Source organism: Schistocerca gregaria, chromosome 3 (assembly GCF_023897955.1).
Source record: "Schistocerca gregaria isolate iqSchGreg1 chromosome 3, iqSchGreg1.2, whole genome shotgun sequence".
In the NCBI taxonomy this organism is placed as follows: Eukaryota; Metazoa; Arthropoda; class Insecta; order Orthoptera; family Acrididae; genus Schistocerca; species Schistocerca gregaria.
In genome coordinates this window covers 349,063,850-349,082,371 of record NC_064922.1, presented here as the reverse complement: position 1 = coordinate 349,082,371, position 18,522 = coordinate 349,063,850, and the positions used below count along the sequence as shown (strand labels likewise).

At 41.8% G+C, this 18,522-nt stretch overlaps 1 long non-coding RNA gene across 1 annotated transcript in view; it reads left to right on the top strand.

The window, feature by feature from the left end:
• Positions 1-18,522, top strand: part of LOC126354188 (uncharacterized) — a 926,022-nt gene that overhangs the window by 462,158 nt on the left and 445,342 nt on the right. Inside the window, exon 2 of the long non-coding RNA XR_007565276.1 lies at positions 11,305-11,338. This is a non-coding gene — a long non-coding RNA (uncharacterized LOC126354188). The remainder of the gene's footprint in view (positions 1-11,304; positions 11,339-18,522) is intronic.

Sequence of the window (18,522 nt, the reverse complement as noted above, 5' to 3'; positions counted from 1 at the left end):
GGTGTAGTATTTTATAGGTGTTGTAACAGTAGTCTGAGATGAAGAGGTTAGCACAGGAAAAGAATTCGTGGAGGGCTGCATCAAACCAGTCAGTAGACAGACGACAAAAAAAAAAAAAAAAAAAAAACCAGTACTCCAAACCATTATGTTTACAGTTCAAGTTCTTATACCTCTTTCCAACATGACGAAATGAAAGAGTTCTTTCAAGAAGCGACGTTTCATGGAAGTCAACATACGACTGGATCTGAATCCAGAGCTGATTCTGAAATAAATGTTTCACAGACACACGATAAGGACAGACCTACTACTGCTTTGAGGAGGAAACTTGGAAAACATGAGGATTTATTTATTGACAAAGGAGATCATATAAATGGTTCAAATGGCTCTGAGCACTATGGGACTTAACATCTGAGGTCATCAGTCCCCTAGAACGTAGAACTACTTAAACCTAACTAACCTAAGGAGGCAGGATTCGAGCCTGCGAGCGTAGTGGTCGCGCGGTCCCCGACTGTAGCGCCAAGAACCGCTTGTCCACCCCGGCCGTCGTCATGTAAATACTTTGGGTTATTTTTAATTAGATCTGAGTATGTTAGGACAGATTTTACAAGATGCTGTATCATGTAAGGTTTGTGGTGTGTAAATTAGCATGTTTGAGGACACACCTGCAGTGACTCTACTAGCTAACAAACTTGTTGTTCAGTGCAAAGTTTGCACGCTCTCTACGTCACTTTGGACTTCTCAAAAGCGCATGACTGATTTGTTTGAGAGCAATGTTAGAGTCTTGTAGGTACAAAGGTAAATGATTGACTGTATCTCAAGTATTACGTGCGACGCTGAACTTGTTAAACCCACCAACCAGATGAAGTAAGTACACGGAAGTAATTGGTGACTCTGCCAAATCTGTTGCTGCTGCTTCTATGAAAGCCGCTGCTGAAGAAGCAGTGTAACTAAATAACACGACGGACTTATGTGTGGCAGTTGATGGTACATGGCAGAGGAGGGGCCACACATCTAAAAATGCCGTTGCAACTGTCACTAGTTTAGACACAGGTAAAATTTTAGACATGGAAGTGCTAACTAAATACTGCCATCAGTTTAAATCAGTTGAGAAAGAAACAAGTGAAAGCCATAAAAAAATTGTACCAAGAACTATGATTGAACTAGTGGGGGTATGGAGGCTGATGTAGTTGTCTCTAAGTTCAGACGCTCACAACAGGAGCCGGCCGCGGTGGTCTCGCGGTTCTAGGCGCGCAGTCCGGACCCGTGCGACTGCTGCGGTCGCAGGTTCGAATCCTGCCTCGGGCATGGATGTGTGTGATGTCCTTAGGTTAGTTAGGTTTAAGTAGTTCTAAGTTCTAGGGGACTAATGACCACAGCAGTTGAGTCCCATAGTGCTCAGAGCCATTTTTCACAACAGGAAAGAGGTGTGTGCTACACTGAGTACTTGAGGGATGGTGATTCGAAGGCCTTCAAAACAGTCGTGTAAAGCCAATCTTATGGAGAGAAGTATAATTTGAAGATTGAATGTGTGGGTCACGTTCAAAAACGGATAGGAACACGCCTTCGAAAATTGAAGCGGACAAATGGAAAACAGAAGTTACCGAACAGAAAGACTCTAAATGTTAAAGGAAGACTTACAGACAAAAACATTAATGAACTCCAGCAATATTATAGAATGGCAATAAGGAACAACACACATGACTAACAGGGAATGAAAGGAGCAGTGTGGGTCCATTGTTCCACAAATCATCCACTGATGATATAAATATACGTGGTTTTTGCCCAACTGGTAATGATTCATGGTGCAAGTACCGCAAAGCTCAGGTAGCGGTTACAGGGGAACAATTTTGGCACAAAAACAGCATACCATGTGCAGTGATGGAGGCAATTAAGCCAATATATTGAGAGATAGCTCATCCTGATCTCCTTTCCAAATATCTCCATGGTTGTACGCAAAACCCAAATGAGTCTGTCAATGTCATTTGGATCCGCATACCAAAAAAATTTCATTGTAGGCATGAACACTCTATGCTTGGGTGTTTTTGATGCTGTCACAACTTTTAATGATGACAATGTAGGAAGAATTAGGGTACTAGAGCAACGTGGTATCACTACAGAAGCCAACACAATGCAATCCTTGTGCGAATGGGTCGACTCAGGATCATGAAAGCGCAGCGTGCAGCAGAGGAAATGACTAAACAAGCAAGAGGCAAGGAAAGAAGGAAGTTTCTAGGTTTGCAGGATGATCAAGTACACGATTCAGATAATGCTGATTATGGGCCTGGTTGTTTCTAGGAGCTGGAATGGCTTCATATGAAAGTTAATATCAAATAAAGTGAAACTTCCTGGCAGATTGTGTGCCAGACCGAGACTCGAACTCGGGACCTTTGCCGTTCGCGGACAAGTACTCTACCAACGGAGCTACTCAGGCACGACTGACGCCCCGTCCTCACAGCTCTCCTTCTGCCAGTACCTTGTCTTCTACCTTCCAAACTTCACAGAAGCTCTCCTGCGAACCTTGCACAACTAGCACTCCTGAAAGAAAGGATACTGCGGAGACATGGCTTAGCCACAGCCTTGGTGATGTTTCCAGGACCAGATTTTCACTCTGCAGTGGATTAAAACTCAGTGCCGGACCGAGACTCGAACTCTGGAGGTCCCGAGTTCGAGTCTCGATCCGGCACACAGTTTTAACCTACCAGGAAGTTTCATATGAGAACGCACTCCGCTGTAGAGTGAAAATCTCATTCTGAATTCATCAAATAAAGTGTTTAAACTTGATTCCCCAGAAATGATATTTTTTAAAAAAATATTTGACTCGTTATCTCAAAAACTATTACAAATACGTATGTCTTATTTTACACTAGGTTTCCTCTTAGTATACTGCACCTGCTGGACAACCAAAACATCTTTACTTATAACGGTTTTATTTAGAGAAAGAACAAGGGAATATTCTTAAAACAATCAACATAATTTTTGAAAAATCGTAACTAATTATTTGTCTTTATATTCTAATCCTGGTTCAGTAATCAGAAAAAAGTGAAACTATTCTTCCTAAAAAATTTCAGATATCTATCTCGGAAAGGTTCTGAAAGAATGGGTCATTAATATTGCAAATTCAACACTGTAGGTATAGGACGTACGTACTCCCTTAACTTCGAGTACATGCTGACTCACGATAAGCTGGGGTTCCGGGTTCGATTCCCGGGCGAGTTGGGGATTTTCTCTGCCCGAGGACTGGGTGTTTTTTTGTTGTTATCATATCATCTTCTTCATCTTTCGTGACAGTGGCTAAATTGGACGGTGCAACATTGGACTGAGTAAGAATTGTGACTGTGTGTGGGCGCTGATGACCACGCAGTTGTTTCCCCACAAGCCAAACATCATCACTATAAGCTGACCAAAGCGTCCTCACTGCCAGGTGCAATAATATGTGGTCGACTGATAGTTTTAAACAACAATTGTATACAAAACTATGTGCTGTTTCCTCCCTTGCAGTCTTTTTTAACAGAATGTATTAATTACTTCTCAGCTTATGATCAGAATACTACCATGGGATCTGAATCGTCCGAAACTTTGAAATCCTACCAATTTGCAGATCGAAACTATGTGAAATATTGTCATTGAAGTAACTATCCTCACAAATCGAGCAGCAGGATAGGTCTCTCATATCCTATACATCTACATCTACATCTACATCTACATCTACATGACTACTCTGCAATTCACATTTAAGTGCTTGGCAGAGGGTTCATCGAACCACAATCATACTATCTCTCTACTATTCCACTCCCGAACAGCGAGCGGGAAAAACGAACACCTAAACCTTTCTGTTCGAGCTCTGATTTCTCTTATATTATTTTGATGATCATTCCTACCTATGTAGGTTGGGCTCAACAAAATATTTTCGCATTCGGAAGTGAAAGTTGGTGACTGAAATTTCGTAAGAAGGTCTCGCCGCGACGAAAAACGTCTATGCTGTAATGACTTCCATCCCAACTCGTGTATCATATCTGCCACACTCTCTCCCCTATAACGCGATAATACAAAACGAGCTGCCCTTCTTTGCACCCTTTCGATGTCCTCCGTCAATCCCACCTGGTAAGGATCCCACACCGCGCAGCAATATTCTAACAGAGGACGAACGAGTGTAGTGTAAGCTGTCTCTTTAGTGGACTTGTTGCATCTTCTAAGTGTCCTGCCAATGAAACGCAACCTTTGGCTCGCCTTCCCGACAATATTATCTATGTGGTCCTTCCAACTGAAGTTGTTTGTAATTTTAACACCCAGGTACTTAGTTGAATTGACAGCCTTGAGAATTGTACTATTTATCGAGTAATCGAATTCCAACGGATTTCTTTTGGAACTCATGTGGATCATCTCACACTTTTCGTTATTTAGCGTCAACTGCCACCTGACACACCATACAGCAATCTTTTCTAAATCGCTTTGCAGCTGATACTGGTCTTCGGATGACCTTACTAGACGGTAAATTACAGCATCATCTGCGAACAGTCTAAGAGAACTGCTCAGATTGTCACCCAGGTCATTTATATAGATCAGGAATAGTAGAGGTCCCAGGACGCTTCCCTGGGGAACACCTGATATCACTTCAGTTTTACTCGATGATTTGCCGTCTATTACTACGAACTGCGACCTTCCTGACAGGAAATCACGAATCCAGTCGCACAACTGAGACGATACCCCATAGCTCCGCAGCTTGATTAGAAGTCGCTTGTGAGGAACGGTGTCAAAAGCTTTCCGGTAATCTAGAAATACGGAATCAACTTGAGATCCCCTGTCGATAGCGGCCATTACTTCGTGCGAATAAAGAGCTAGCTGCGTTTCACAAGAGCGATGTTTTCTGAAGCCATGCTGATTACGTGTCAATAGATCGTTCCCTTCGAGGTGATTCATAATGTTTGAATACAGTATATGCTCCAAAACCCTACTGCAAACCGACGTCAATGATATAGGTCTGTAGTTAAATGGATTACTCCTACTACCCTTCTTGAACACTGGTGCGACCTGCGCAATTTTCCAATCTGTAGGTACAGATCTATCGGTGAGCGAGCGGTTGTATATGAGTGCTAAGTAGGGAGCTATAGTATCAGCGTAATCTGAAAGGAACCTAATCGGTATACAATCTGGACCTGAAGACTTGCCCGTATCAAGCGATTTGAGTTGCTTCGCAACCCCTAAGGTATCTACTTCTAAGAAACTCATGCTAGCAGATGTTCGTGTTTCAAATTCTGGAATGTTCTCAAAATGTTTACCCATTTGTTATTTATTTTAACCGAGGCGTAGCGTTGGCGAGAGCGGAGAGAAATGGAGATTATATATATATGAGAGAGAGAGAGAGAGGGGGGGGGGGGAAGTGGGCTAGGGTAAGCAAGATATAGAGAGGCAGGGGGGAGATGATAGATAGATATGGGAGAGAGTAGGAGATGAAAAAAAAATGGAGAGAGGTGAGGGAGAAGCAGGTTAGGTGAGATATTTAACTGCCATACGTATGTAGCAGTTGCCAAGTACTGCCAGGTTCACTAGTATACATAATGTACAACAACCAAGGGGGAATAACGCGATCGTTACACCAAGAACGACGTGCTGTGATTAAAGCAGCCCTTTACCCCTACTGTTCAGTATATACATAGAACAAGCAATGACGGAAATAAAAGGAAGGTTCAGGAGTGTGATTAACATTCACGATGAAAGGATTTCAATGATAACATTCATGACGACATTGCTATCCTCACTGAAAGTGGGGAAAATTTGTAGAACATACTGAACAGAATGAGAGCAAACCCCCTAGAAAAATGAAACCATTGAGAAGTGGCAGAAATGAAATCTGTGATAAACTTAACATCGAATTCTGCTTACTTGGTTGCAAAACTGCACATCACAAACGAAGCAAGAATAGATGCAGAAGATTATCACATGCAAAGATGGCATTCCTAGCAAAATAAATTTGAGGAAGAGAGTTCTGAGAATGTAAATTATGTGGAAGTGAATCATGGATTGTTCGAAAACCGTAAAGAATCAGAATCGAAGCGTTTGAATGTGTTGTTACGGAAGGACACTGAGCATAGTTGGATGGATAAGATAGGAAGCGAGGAAAGTCTCCACAGAATCGGCGATGGGACGAACATGCAGAAATCATTGACAACAACAAAGGACTGAACGTTCTGACATGTGTAAAGACAGCAAGTAATAAAGTATATATAGTACTTGAAAGAGCTGTAGATGGTAAAAGCTGTAGAGGAAGACCCTGGAATCTATCCAATAAATGGCACACGACGTTGGATTCATGTGCTATTTGAGATCAAGAGGTCAGCACAGGAGAGCAATTCACGCACGATGGGCCGCAGAAAACCAGCAAGAAGTCTGATTCCCCCCCAACCCCCCACCCCAAAAAAGAAAAATCTGTATATTCTTTATATCAATCTGTATGTGGTCAAAAATTAATATGCTTGTCTGTCTCACACTTTATTGTGCCACGCTACGAATAACAGGGAAAGTCACTTCCCCTCCTAGCATTGTATGTTTTAGTGTTACTGTTGGTCTAGGACTGCGACTCCCTGCTGACAGCAAACTTTTTAAGGAAGACAAGTACTTTGTGGCTGTTGTCAGTAACTACAACGGTTCACGGAGCCGTCTGACGAAGGTTCTACTACGCACACTTTCTTCGTCAAAGAATCAATGTAGCAGCCGTTATAATAAGCGAGTGAAAACAAGAAAAAGTAATCTACATTTCCGTCATTTACGTATCCAAAATCTGCTGTTATCCACAATATCATTTTGCTACCGCTTGTTCATATTCATCAATCGAGAAACAAAAATAAAACATCTCTCCGCTATCACTTACTAGATAGGTAGGTGGGGTGATGTGTTGGTGAAAGGTACCGTCCGTGATCGTCATTAAGAAAACATTCACGTTTTCAATTGTCCTAGCAGAAAACTGTATCGTGGTAGCCAAATGGGGAGATAAAGAACGATCCAACTAAGTTCAAGGTGAGTGACAGGAATGCGTCGCATCACACGCTGAATCAGTCCGATGCGTGCTCTAGAGGCCTGTAGACACGGTTAAAGCATGTCGCACGCCATCGGTCGAAAGTAAATCTCAGATGATGACAAACATGGAATTCGCACAATAGTAACAAAATGGGAAAATAAGGTAATTGCCTGAAAAGTAGAAGAATAGTGAGCTGATCGCAGACAGCCTCGAAATAACAATCAATTTTAATAGCTTCTACTATCGCAGCATACACTGGAGGAGTTAAAACTTTATAATTCCATGTCCCGCAGTTTCTAAGTAGTGCATGCAGTACGAACGTGATAAAATTAAACTGTATCCAACATCCTCAAAGAAGATTTCAGGGTTATTACCAGTTGATTTTGATGTTTTCTTCTAGTGGTTGTACCAAATTTGGTTCTTCCCCATGTATACTTAAGCAGTACATAAGTCATCATGGATCCCACGGGGAGTGGTGTTAGGCGTATGGAATGAATTCAACGATATGCGCTTAACTTATATGTAGTACAATAAAATGAAATGATTTATCATTGCAAAAGTCTCCTGTATTAGTGAATTCTGAAATAATCTAAATGTTATAGTTCTGTCATTATACAAAATAAACGAAAGTATAGAAAAGTGACCTATTCAATTTTGTTTGTAATTAATTATAAGCTGACGAAAACTGACAAAAAAAATTCGCAACACCAAAAAAAGTAATTAATGCAGAGTAAGGAAATTTCTGGAATGCATTTCTCTCGACAAAATATTTGTCATTAAAGTTGGAAGATCACAGGTTAATGTAAGCATGAGACACGCCATTGCAAATCTGAAATGCTCATACTTTAATGACTGGTGTAACCGCTACAATGTGGAATGCAAGCATGAAAACGTGCATGAATTGTGATGTACAGGTGCCGGATGTCAAATTGTGGGATGGAGTTCCATGCCTGTTGCACTTGGTTGCTCAATACAGAATCGGTTAATGCTGCTTCTGGATGACGCTGAAGTTGTCCGACGATTTTCCATATGTGCTCAATTGGAGACAGATCAGGTGATAGAGCAGGCCAAGGCAACAAGTCGACAGTCTGTAGAGCATGTTAGACTACAGCAGCGGTACGTGGGAGAGCGTTACCCTGTTGGAAAGTACCTCCGGGAAAGCTGTTCATAAATGGCAACACAACAGGTCGAATCAACAGAGTGACTTACATTTTTGCAGTAAGGGTGAGTGAGATAAGCATGGGAGTGCTCCTACTGTCACACGAAATCCCACTCCAGACCATAACCCCCGGATGGAGGTCCAGTGTGTCTAACACGCACAGAGGTTGGTTTCAGGCCCTCAGCTGGCCGCCTCGTAATCAACACAATGCCATCACTGTCACCGAAGCAATAGCAACTTTTATCACAAAACGCAACATACCCACAACCGACCCTCTAATGAGTTCTCACTTAACACTACTGAAGTCGCAAATAGCGATTGTTTTGGGTCACGCTACAGGGTCCCTGGCTCGGAGATGTCCTTGAAGTAACAGATCTGTAACAGTTCGTTGTGTCCATGTGGGGCCAACTGCTTCTCAGATCGCTGCTGCAGTTACAGGTCGATGCGCCGCCGACATACACGGAACACGATGTTCTTCCTTCTCGGTGATACCATCTCGGTAGTGCCACGTGGCCGTCTGGATACGTGTCTTCTTGCTATAGTACATTCTCGTGACCACCGCTGCTAGTAGTGATGTGTAGCGGCTACATTCCTACCAATTGTTCCTGCGGTAATGCAGAAGGAACATTCAGCTTTTCAGAGTGCTGTTACACGACCTCGTTAATACTCGGCGAGATGTTGCTAGTTGTTTCTTTATAGCCTTAAAGACATTCATGACTACCATCAACTCAGCACTTCCAAAGGTAACTGACGCTCACGAGCGTTACAGCGTGGATTTAAAGGAAGCCTGATCGGCATTGTCATAGTGGCACAACTGGCGTCACTATCATGCAACTGGCGGAAATTTGAGTCGACGTCCTCTTTCATATGTAGTAACATGTCTATCGTGTTTTGATTACGTTGCGATTTGTTTTTATTAGTGGATTTTGGGAGACGAAACTGCAATATAATTGTACAACAATATCAAATATTAACCAGTTGCCCCAGGAAGATAAAGGTCATGGGTTCAAGTCCTGGTCCGGCACGTAGTATTAATCTCTCATTACAGAAATCAGTTTCAAAAGATTACTTTCTCAAGACGCTGCTTTCACCTAGATAGATGCTTATAACAGTTTCCACAACGAAACTTTGTCACGAAACCTGGCAGAAAATCCAAAGGGATTCTGGTCGGATGTGAAGTATATTAGCGGCAAGAAACAATCAATGCCTTCTCTGCACGATAGCAATGGAGATACTATCGAAGACAGTGCTGCCAAAGCAGAGTTACTAAACACAGCCTTCCAGCCTTCCGAAATGCTTTCACAAAAGACGAAGAAGTAAATATTCCAGAATTCGAATCGAGAACAGCTTCCAATATGAGTAACGTAGAAGTAAATAACCTCGGAGTAGTGAAGCAACTTAAATCACTTAATAAAAGCAAGTCATCTGGTCCAGACTGTATATCAATTAGGTTCCTTTCAGAGTATGCTGATGCATTAGCTCCATACTTATATACTACCGGTTGCTCGACGAAAGATCCGTTCCCAAAGACTGGGAAGTTGCACAGGTCACACCTATATTCAAGAAAGGTAGTAGGAGTAACCCACTAAATTACTGACCCATATCATTAACGTCTATATGCAGCAGGATTTTAGAACATGTGTGTTCGAACATAATGAATTACCTCGAAGGAAACGACCTGTTGACACACAGTCAACATGGGTTTAGAAAACATCGTTCTTGTGAAACACAACTACCTCTATATTCACATGAAGTTTTCAGTGCTATTGACAAGGGATTTCAGATCGATTCCGTATTTCTGGATTTCCGGAAGGCTTTCGACACTGTACCTCACAAGCGGCACGTAGTGACATAGCCTACTTATGGAATATTGTCTCAGTCATGTGATTGGATCTGTGATGTCCCGTCAGAGAGGTCACAGTTCGTAGTAATTGACGGAAAGTCATCGAGTAAAACAGAAGTGATTTCTGGCGTTCCCCAAGGTAGTGTTATAGGCCCTTTGCTGTTCCTTACGTATATAAACGATTTGGGAGACAATCTGAGCAGTAGCCTTCGGTTGTTTGCAGAAGACGCTGTCGTTTATCGACTAATAAACTCATCAGAAGATTAAAACAAACTGCAAACGATTTAGAAGAAATATTGGAATGGTGCGAAAAGTGGCATTTGACCTTAAATAGCGAAAAGTGTGAGGTCATCCACATGAGTGCTAAAAGGAACTCGTTAAACTTCGGTTACACAATAAATCATTCTAATCTAAAATCCGTAAATTCAACTAAATTGCTAGGTATTACAACTGCGAACAAATTAAATTCGAAGGAACACAGATAAATTTGTGGCCAAGACAAACTAAAGACTGCGTTTTATTGGCAGGACACTTAGAAAATGTAACAGACCGACTAAAGAAACTTTACACTACGCTTGTCCGTCCTCTTTTAGATACTGTTGAGCGGTGTGAGATCTTTACCGGATAGGACTAACGAAGTACATCGAAAAAGTTCAATGAAAGGCAGCACGTTTCGTATTACCGCGAAATATGGGAGAGAGTGTCACAGAAATGATACAGTATTTGGGCTGGACATCATTAAAAGAAAGGCGTTTTTCGTTGCGACGGAATCTTCTCACGAAATTCCAATCGCCAACTTTCTCCTTCGAATGCGAAAATATTTTGTTGACACCGACCTACATAGGGAGGAACGATCACCAAGATAAAATAAGGGAAGTCAGAGCTCGTATGGAAAGGTATAGGTGTTCATTCTTTCCGCGCGCTTTATGAGACTGGAATAACAGAATTGTGAAGGTGGTTCGATGAACCCTCTGCTAGGCACTTAAATGTGATTTGCGGAGTGTCGATGTAGATGTAGATATACCAGAACCAAAAAATAAAAATTACGCGCACCGGTAGTATTTTGTGCTTTCATAACACATTGCGTCAGCCATGAGATCGGAGTTAAAATAATATTGTCAACAAAGCTCGTTCAGGGGCTTCGACGGCTACGTACCGAATTTTCATAGGACTATGAGGTGTTATTTATTCCAAAGAAAGTGTGTTCCCTTTCAGCTGTATTGTTTTATTTTATTTTGATATTTATCTCTGTGTTGTACTGATTTCAAAACTGTGTTGTCTCTTCTTCAGGTATACGTTGGGCGTGCTTCATGAATCTAACGCCGTAAGTACTGTAACTGTCTTTCCATAAAACGAGGCACCTACAATTCTTCTACCAGACAATTAGATAATTCTTTTCCAACACCCCCTACTCTGTTTCGAGCAGTTTTTTTTCTGTTGAACAGTATCTCCATATTTTATTATTGTTAAAATTCATGTTAGATCTGTAATAGAACATTATTTCAGATATATTAATTCTATTCCATGAAGCTTCGGGAATTCAGACGGATAACGTCGACTTCTTGCGACGATATTTTAGCTGGCAACCATTTAGCCATCTTTAGGTGAGTGTTTTGCACTAAAGATTTCTAATTGACACCTTTATGCAAAGAATTGGAGCGAAGACGCATACGCGAATACAGCCATTACATGAGCCACCTTTGTCGAGTTAAGCACCCTCTCCGAATATTGTTCCATCTATGGCCACAGGCGCATGTGTAATGTTGTGCAACATGAGCGCTCTTTGTCGAAATGCGCACTCGTGGAGTTAAAATTCAGATGTGAAAATTGATAAAATTAAATGTCGTTGGAAGCGTCATGGTCTTTTTGTGAACTAGTTGTCTCCAGTGTAAAACGCGCACTTGAAGATGGTTGAATGGTTGTCAGCAGATATATCGTAACAAGAAGTCGACGTTTTCCGGCTGCAATCCCGAAACGTGATGGAATATTCTTTACGAAAGGAAAATTTCACGTGTCACATATTCATTATAGTTAATGGCACTTAAATATAATGCATGTCATGGACTTCTTTCGACATCTCAGAGACTCCTACTCATGTCACCCAGTAAATGAGATGACAGGAAATTTCGAAATGCCCGGCAGTTAGTCGCTCTCCACGTGCCTTTCCCTGTCGCCCATCGTTTGTGTGTATAGTGAACATCACCCGTCAGCCTCTTCATCTTTAGGGAGCCTGACTCCTCCAATATTGGCTCAGATTTATTCTGTTTTCCCGCCAGCGCCACCCAGCCATTCCTCTCCGCGGAGATCCAGCGGCATCCCGGATAAATGGGCGCAGGAACCACCCCGCGTGTTTTGCTGGGGAGCCCATAAGCCCGGAGGCTGTCAATAAACAGCTTCTCAAAAACAAAGCCCGGCCGACAGCCTGGTGTGTGCGTGCGGCGCTGCCTTTCGACCGGACAGCCAGCCAGAGCATTAGGAGGCGCTTGCGTTAATGCGCCTTGCTCTCTAATTGACACCGATTAACTCTAACGCTGTTCGCCAATGAAACTGAATTTCCGATGAAAACTACATTAGCTCAGACTCGAAGCCTTAAATCTCCATTCAGCTAGCTACTGCCCCATTAAGCCACACAGTAAGCAGAAAACCTTGGTCTGTATGTACGGGGGTTGAAATTTTAATAGTGGCCACTATTTAATTTACAGGCGTACAAATTAGATACGTGTTTCAGAGTTTTAGTGGCATTCAAAGTAGTAACCAGCATTGTGTATAACCCGTTGCCAGCGATGTGGAAGTCGTAGGATACTCTTAGAAGTGCCAGTTGTGTTGACAGTTCGAGGAGGAGGATATTGATATTTAACGTCCCGACGACATCGAGTTCATTAGAGACGGAGCCCAAGCTCGGATTAGGGAAGGACGGGAAATCGGCCGTGCCCTTTCAAAGGAACCATCACGCCATTTGCCTGAAGTGAATTAGGGAAATTACGGAAAACCTAAATCAGGATGGCCGGACGCAGAAATGAACCGTGCAGTGGGCTAACCACTGCGCTACCTCACTTCGTTTCACAGTACGAGCGGAAAGGTCTATTGCTCGACGAATCTGTAGGAGTTCTGAAGCGAATGCCGTGTAGTGTGTCCTTCAGTTTAGAAATAGATTTGAACTCAAGAGGGCTTAAGGGAGTGCAGAAATGATGACACTTTCTGCTGGTCCTGGCCATCATTTTGCAGGACATTAATTACTTTTGAATACATTATGGGAGCGGCATTGATCAATGTGTTACAAATATTTGCTATTAAAAACAGTCTTGATCACGATTTATTTATCAAGGTGATCGGTTTCGACCACTGCTGTGGTCATCTTCAGACAATTGAGTAGGTACCTCTTTCTGTTGGAAGATTCTCCAACAGAAAGTGGTTCCTACTCAATGGTCTGAAGGTGACCACAGCAGTAGTCGAAACCGGTCACCTTGATATATAAATCGTGATCAAGACTGTTTTTTAATAGTAAATATTTGCAGGACATTGCTCAAGCACTTACAGTGCAAGCTGTTACTGATTTGTTTGACTGATGGGGCTGCTAAGTGCTATACCACCTACTTCACTCCCCTGACTGAAGCCCTCGTGAGTTCAGCTCGATTTCTAAACTGAAGGGAACACTTCACGGCATTCGTTTCGGAACTGCTGCAAACTCGTCAGACAATAGACGGCGCCGCTCGAACTGTCAACACAACTGGTTCTGCTAAGTGTATCCTACGACTTTCACATCGCCGGCGTCGGGTTATACACAATGCTGCTAACTACTGTGAAAATGTGTAAACCTTAGAAACACGTGTCTATTTTATACGAGCTGTAAATAAATAGTTGCCACTATTAAATGTCCAACCCTCATAATTACATCGGCACCACGTTAAACGTTTAACCAGCTTTTTTCGATTGTCGCGTACAACAGTTACATCATTGATAAGCAAATATCAACGATGTCGTGTACGTCCATGACGCATGGTACGTTGAAACACGGCTATGAGTATTTGATTATCAGTAAAGCTGCTGGTCGTTATTCCTGTGATAAAAAGCCTGTAAGATCTATGTGTGTACTTCGCAAGCCATCGCACGAGGTGTGACAGACGGTGCATAGCATATTAGGTTATACACCTCAGTATCACTGCTGTTCCAGTCTCGTAAGGTACATGACCATATGGAGTCCGTACCTCTCTGTGTTGCTCTGGTTTCCTTTAATACTGGCTTAGTGATTATTACGAGGACGTATTTGAGGATCTAATACCATTATTTATTAGTTCTGAAACGTGGACTCTCAGAATTTTACAAAGCATTCGGTAATTAATTATTGTGCTCAAAAGTGTTTGCCCGAACTAAATTACGATCCGCCTGATTTGCACGCAGCCAACTTCCTTGTGGGTAATCTACTCTCTTTTTTGGCGTTGTAGTATCGTCCAATTCATATTTTGAAGTTGGCGTACTTATGATTTCTTCCTATATAACTTACGAAGATGACCGTTTAAATTGTTGACACTGGTAACGTGAACGAAATAAACGTTTTCGTGTCCAGCTGACGACTGACTTTTAATCGCAGTTGACAGCCGTCCGATTACACAAAACGATCAGTTCGTGAGACCCCTAGGGAAAACATTAGTAAATGAGATGGTTTTGGTTGCATCACAACCCGTGAAGCAAGTAAACGCTTTTATTTTTTGCACTTTTATTTATTTGTAAAATGATGTGTACACAGCACAGTCACTCATCGCAGAATATCACCTCGTCCTTTAGTCTTAACACATAATATATTACCAAGACTTACATTATAACGATGTCTAGACGTAATACACAATGGTTAAGCAACAGATGCGCTTGCGGACGCAGAATAAGACCGGATGGTCTCGCACAGTATTAATGCCTTTCAAATAACGAAGGCTCGCGGAGGAAATTTTCTAAAGCTCTTATTGTATTCCTTATGTGTTAGTCTTATCGACAGTAACAGCTACGGCAAACCAATTCTGACCGCCATCAGTATCGTCTGACGTTAGGGCGACGTCAAACTTAAGCCACTGCAAGACCATGAAATACTTAGTTCTGAGTAGCGGCGAGCGCACAATTATTAGAAACTAGATGCCGTCATGACTTGTTCATGGTGTCTATAGGTAGTGTCCTAGCGCCTGTAAACAGCTTTGTAATGCAGGGATAGCTTCCTATATTGTTTAGACTACTGCTGCTTACCAGCAATTACACTGCCTGACAAAAAAAAAAAGGGAAGCAGTAAGAAGACATGGCCAAATGTCAATATAACATGGTACACTTACGCACCTTCGTCGGGTACGTAGACGACTGGAGTTTTAATTCTGTCATGTAGAACAACCACCAGAGTGTATTACTGTTGATCGTCCTTACCGCTGTTGTCAGACCTGATGGGACATAGGAGAGATGCGAACAGAACAGCGTCAGCTCTTGAGTGAAGAGCACGGAGATAAAACGTAGTGGTGTGAGACAGCGTTATCAGCACCAGAGAGAAAGTGGAAGGGGTCCCATTGTAAATCTCCATTTGGGTAGCTGGTCAAATCGTGCAGTAACCAGATCTGCGGAGAGGGTTCGGATGTGACAGTAGTCCGAAGCTGGACTGCTTGGGAACGTCAGGATAGGCATACGTGTCGTAAGATTCCGGTCAACCACACCTAACACCTCAAGGGACGAACGCCGTTTGCACAAGCCTTCAAGTGGAGAAGCAAGTACCCTCTCAACTTCATCGTGGTTGGTCTGTTAAACAAAATAAAATTTCGAATCTAAAAAAGTTTTCTGTTGTCAGACTTTCTACTTACTGCGACTTTCGCCTTTCTACTCCAGGAAAGCGACACGTTAAACGTGGATTACGAACCATACTGAAATACCATGACTTTCACTTGGCATTACCACCCACAACGAACTACCATTAATCCCGAAGATCATCCAACTCTTTTGGCTTGGCCTTCTTTTTGTCGTAACAAAGGATGCGCCACATTCGATAAAGTTCTGACTACCTGAAATTTGATTACAGCCTGGTCAATACATTCATTTCGTGTCTGACAAACACCATTGACTAGCATGCCGGGATTGTTCCTTTGGAAGCGCATGGCCGACTTCCTTCCCCGTCCTTCCCTAATCCGGTGAGACCGATGACCTTGCTGTCTGGTCTCCTTCCCCAACCAATCAAACCCAACTATTGACCAGCGGTCTCGGCTATACAACAAGTACTTTCGATATGATTTTGTAATCACTGGAACGAAGTATGACAACGGCCATCAACACACAGTGGCAACCTGTAGCAGGTGGAAATTTCTTCGGGAGGTGTCGTAATCCACCTGCGCTGACCTGGTGATGTATACGTTAGTAGTTTAGTGGCAAACCTAGCCCAATGTGAACGCAAAGCCCAAATATCTAGCGTACTTCTTTCATAATCTGAAATGTCCCTTTTGGAAATTTAAAATTACTGTGCTAGAAAATTTCTACGTTATTTGATTTACAAACAGCTGAGCAAAACTCATCGTACTGAAACAGTTTTCTCTTTACTTATTCTGATCATAACTAAACTGACAATTTTAGCGCAACGCAATCTGACTTCCAAAAATCCCTACAAAAGAATGGCCCTGACTGACAATAACCTATAGCTTTCATGAATCACTTACCTCACAAAAATCTTCGTTACTCGAACTACTGCAATACAGCGAGCGCCAATACTGCCAGCTAAATGAAAGATTCTAACTACTGAAGGCACTAACTACAGATAGGCATAGTTAGCAAATGATAGATTTTGATAGAGAACAAACAATGTATTTACCTTAATACCATATATGTGAGATCCATATTGACAAATTTTCTTTTTCTGGCGGACACGTCCAGAGCATCCGTTGTCATGACTCTGGCATCTCTCTCTCTCCTCATCCACCACTGCTGGTGTCTCACTTCCAATTGCACAACGCTATGCGCTGTTCACGTCCCACTGCCCAACACTGGACAAGCGAATATTCGAACAATGAGTCCAACTGGCCACAGACTGCACAATGCACAGTCAGTGATTTTCATACAAAGCACTACGTGGCGTTACCAACATAAAAACGTTAACAGCCTACTTACAAAGCGCCCATGCTCCCCACAACAAATTTTACTTATTGTTTTGCGCAGTGGCCAAGACTAAATTTCCTAATTTCTTTATATTAACGCTAATAAATATATCAGATGCACGCAATGACTGGTACATTGTTGGTCAAAAGCAAAAATTGTACTCAAAGGCAGTCCTGATCATTCATCACAGTAGTAATTGCAATTTTTTTCTCAAAGTCTGAGTAGTGGATTTCCATGCAATCTTGAAGAAGTAGTGTTGACCTAATTGAAAGAAAGTGTTGACTCTTGACATGCAGACAGGTAATGAGTCACAACAGAGCAAGCCCACAGCAGAGGCAGTTGAAGTTTTGATTGATATTGGTAGGTAGATCATCACAGACCAGACCCCACAATATTTCTTGTAGAGATTATGGTATTGGTGGGGCACCAGAAGTGCAGACCCACTGCAGTCCTTGTAGAAATAATGGTACTGGTGGTCCATCAAAGGTGCAGGCCAACAGTAGTCCTTACAGAGAGGGTCATCAGCCATCTGTTACGACTGTGCGACTTAATCACCATCGAAGTGTCTTGCGGACAATATAGCAAGTCCATGAACCACCAATTGTGCACTCACAATTTTTTTTGAAATGTCCTTAAAACCAGCAATGTTGTTAACTTGTCTTGCTGAATTATCAACACATGTGCGAGCACTAAAAGTCACTTTTTTTTCTTCTCACATTTTGTGCATATACTATGACCAACAGGAATGTGTGCACTGAAATGAATCCCTACAAGTTACTCTATTTAATAAACTGGTGTCAATTACAATTTTATAACACGAGAATACAATTACAAAGGTACAGAAAACATCATTAAAGAACATAATAATACTGATAACTTTTGCAGTAATATGGGTTTTACGAAAGAATAGAAATAATCATATACATCAGTGCTAGAGTAATTACGACGTAAGTAAACAAATAAAACAATGGGAATAGTTTTAGAAACATTAGCTTCACACACGGAAATTATATTTGAGGATAACAGTATTCCTGATCAAAGTGAATGTAGCTGAGTATTAGAAAGATTCTTTAATACAACTATCAGATAAACACAATGACAGCAAGAACACAAATACACAAGGGTACACTAACACATAGCGGAATAACACATAGCGGAATAACACAAAAGGAAAGGACAGGGTTTATTTTCAGTGTGACATTTGGTACTGCAGTATTTATAGTATTTGATTTGCAAAAAAAAATTTTCTTTACTTCTCAGAGATCTCCCTTCTTTCATCATTTGTTTCCAAGAAAATCCTACCTAAACCTGTTGTCCCTAAACCTTACATTTTGTTCATATACTCTTTCAAAATTATTATTTTTCATTATACACTACTTGTTTGGCCAAACATTTTTCTTACAG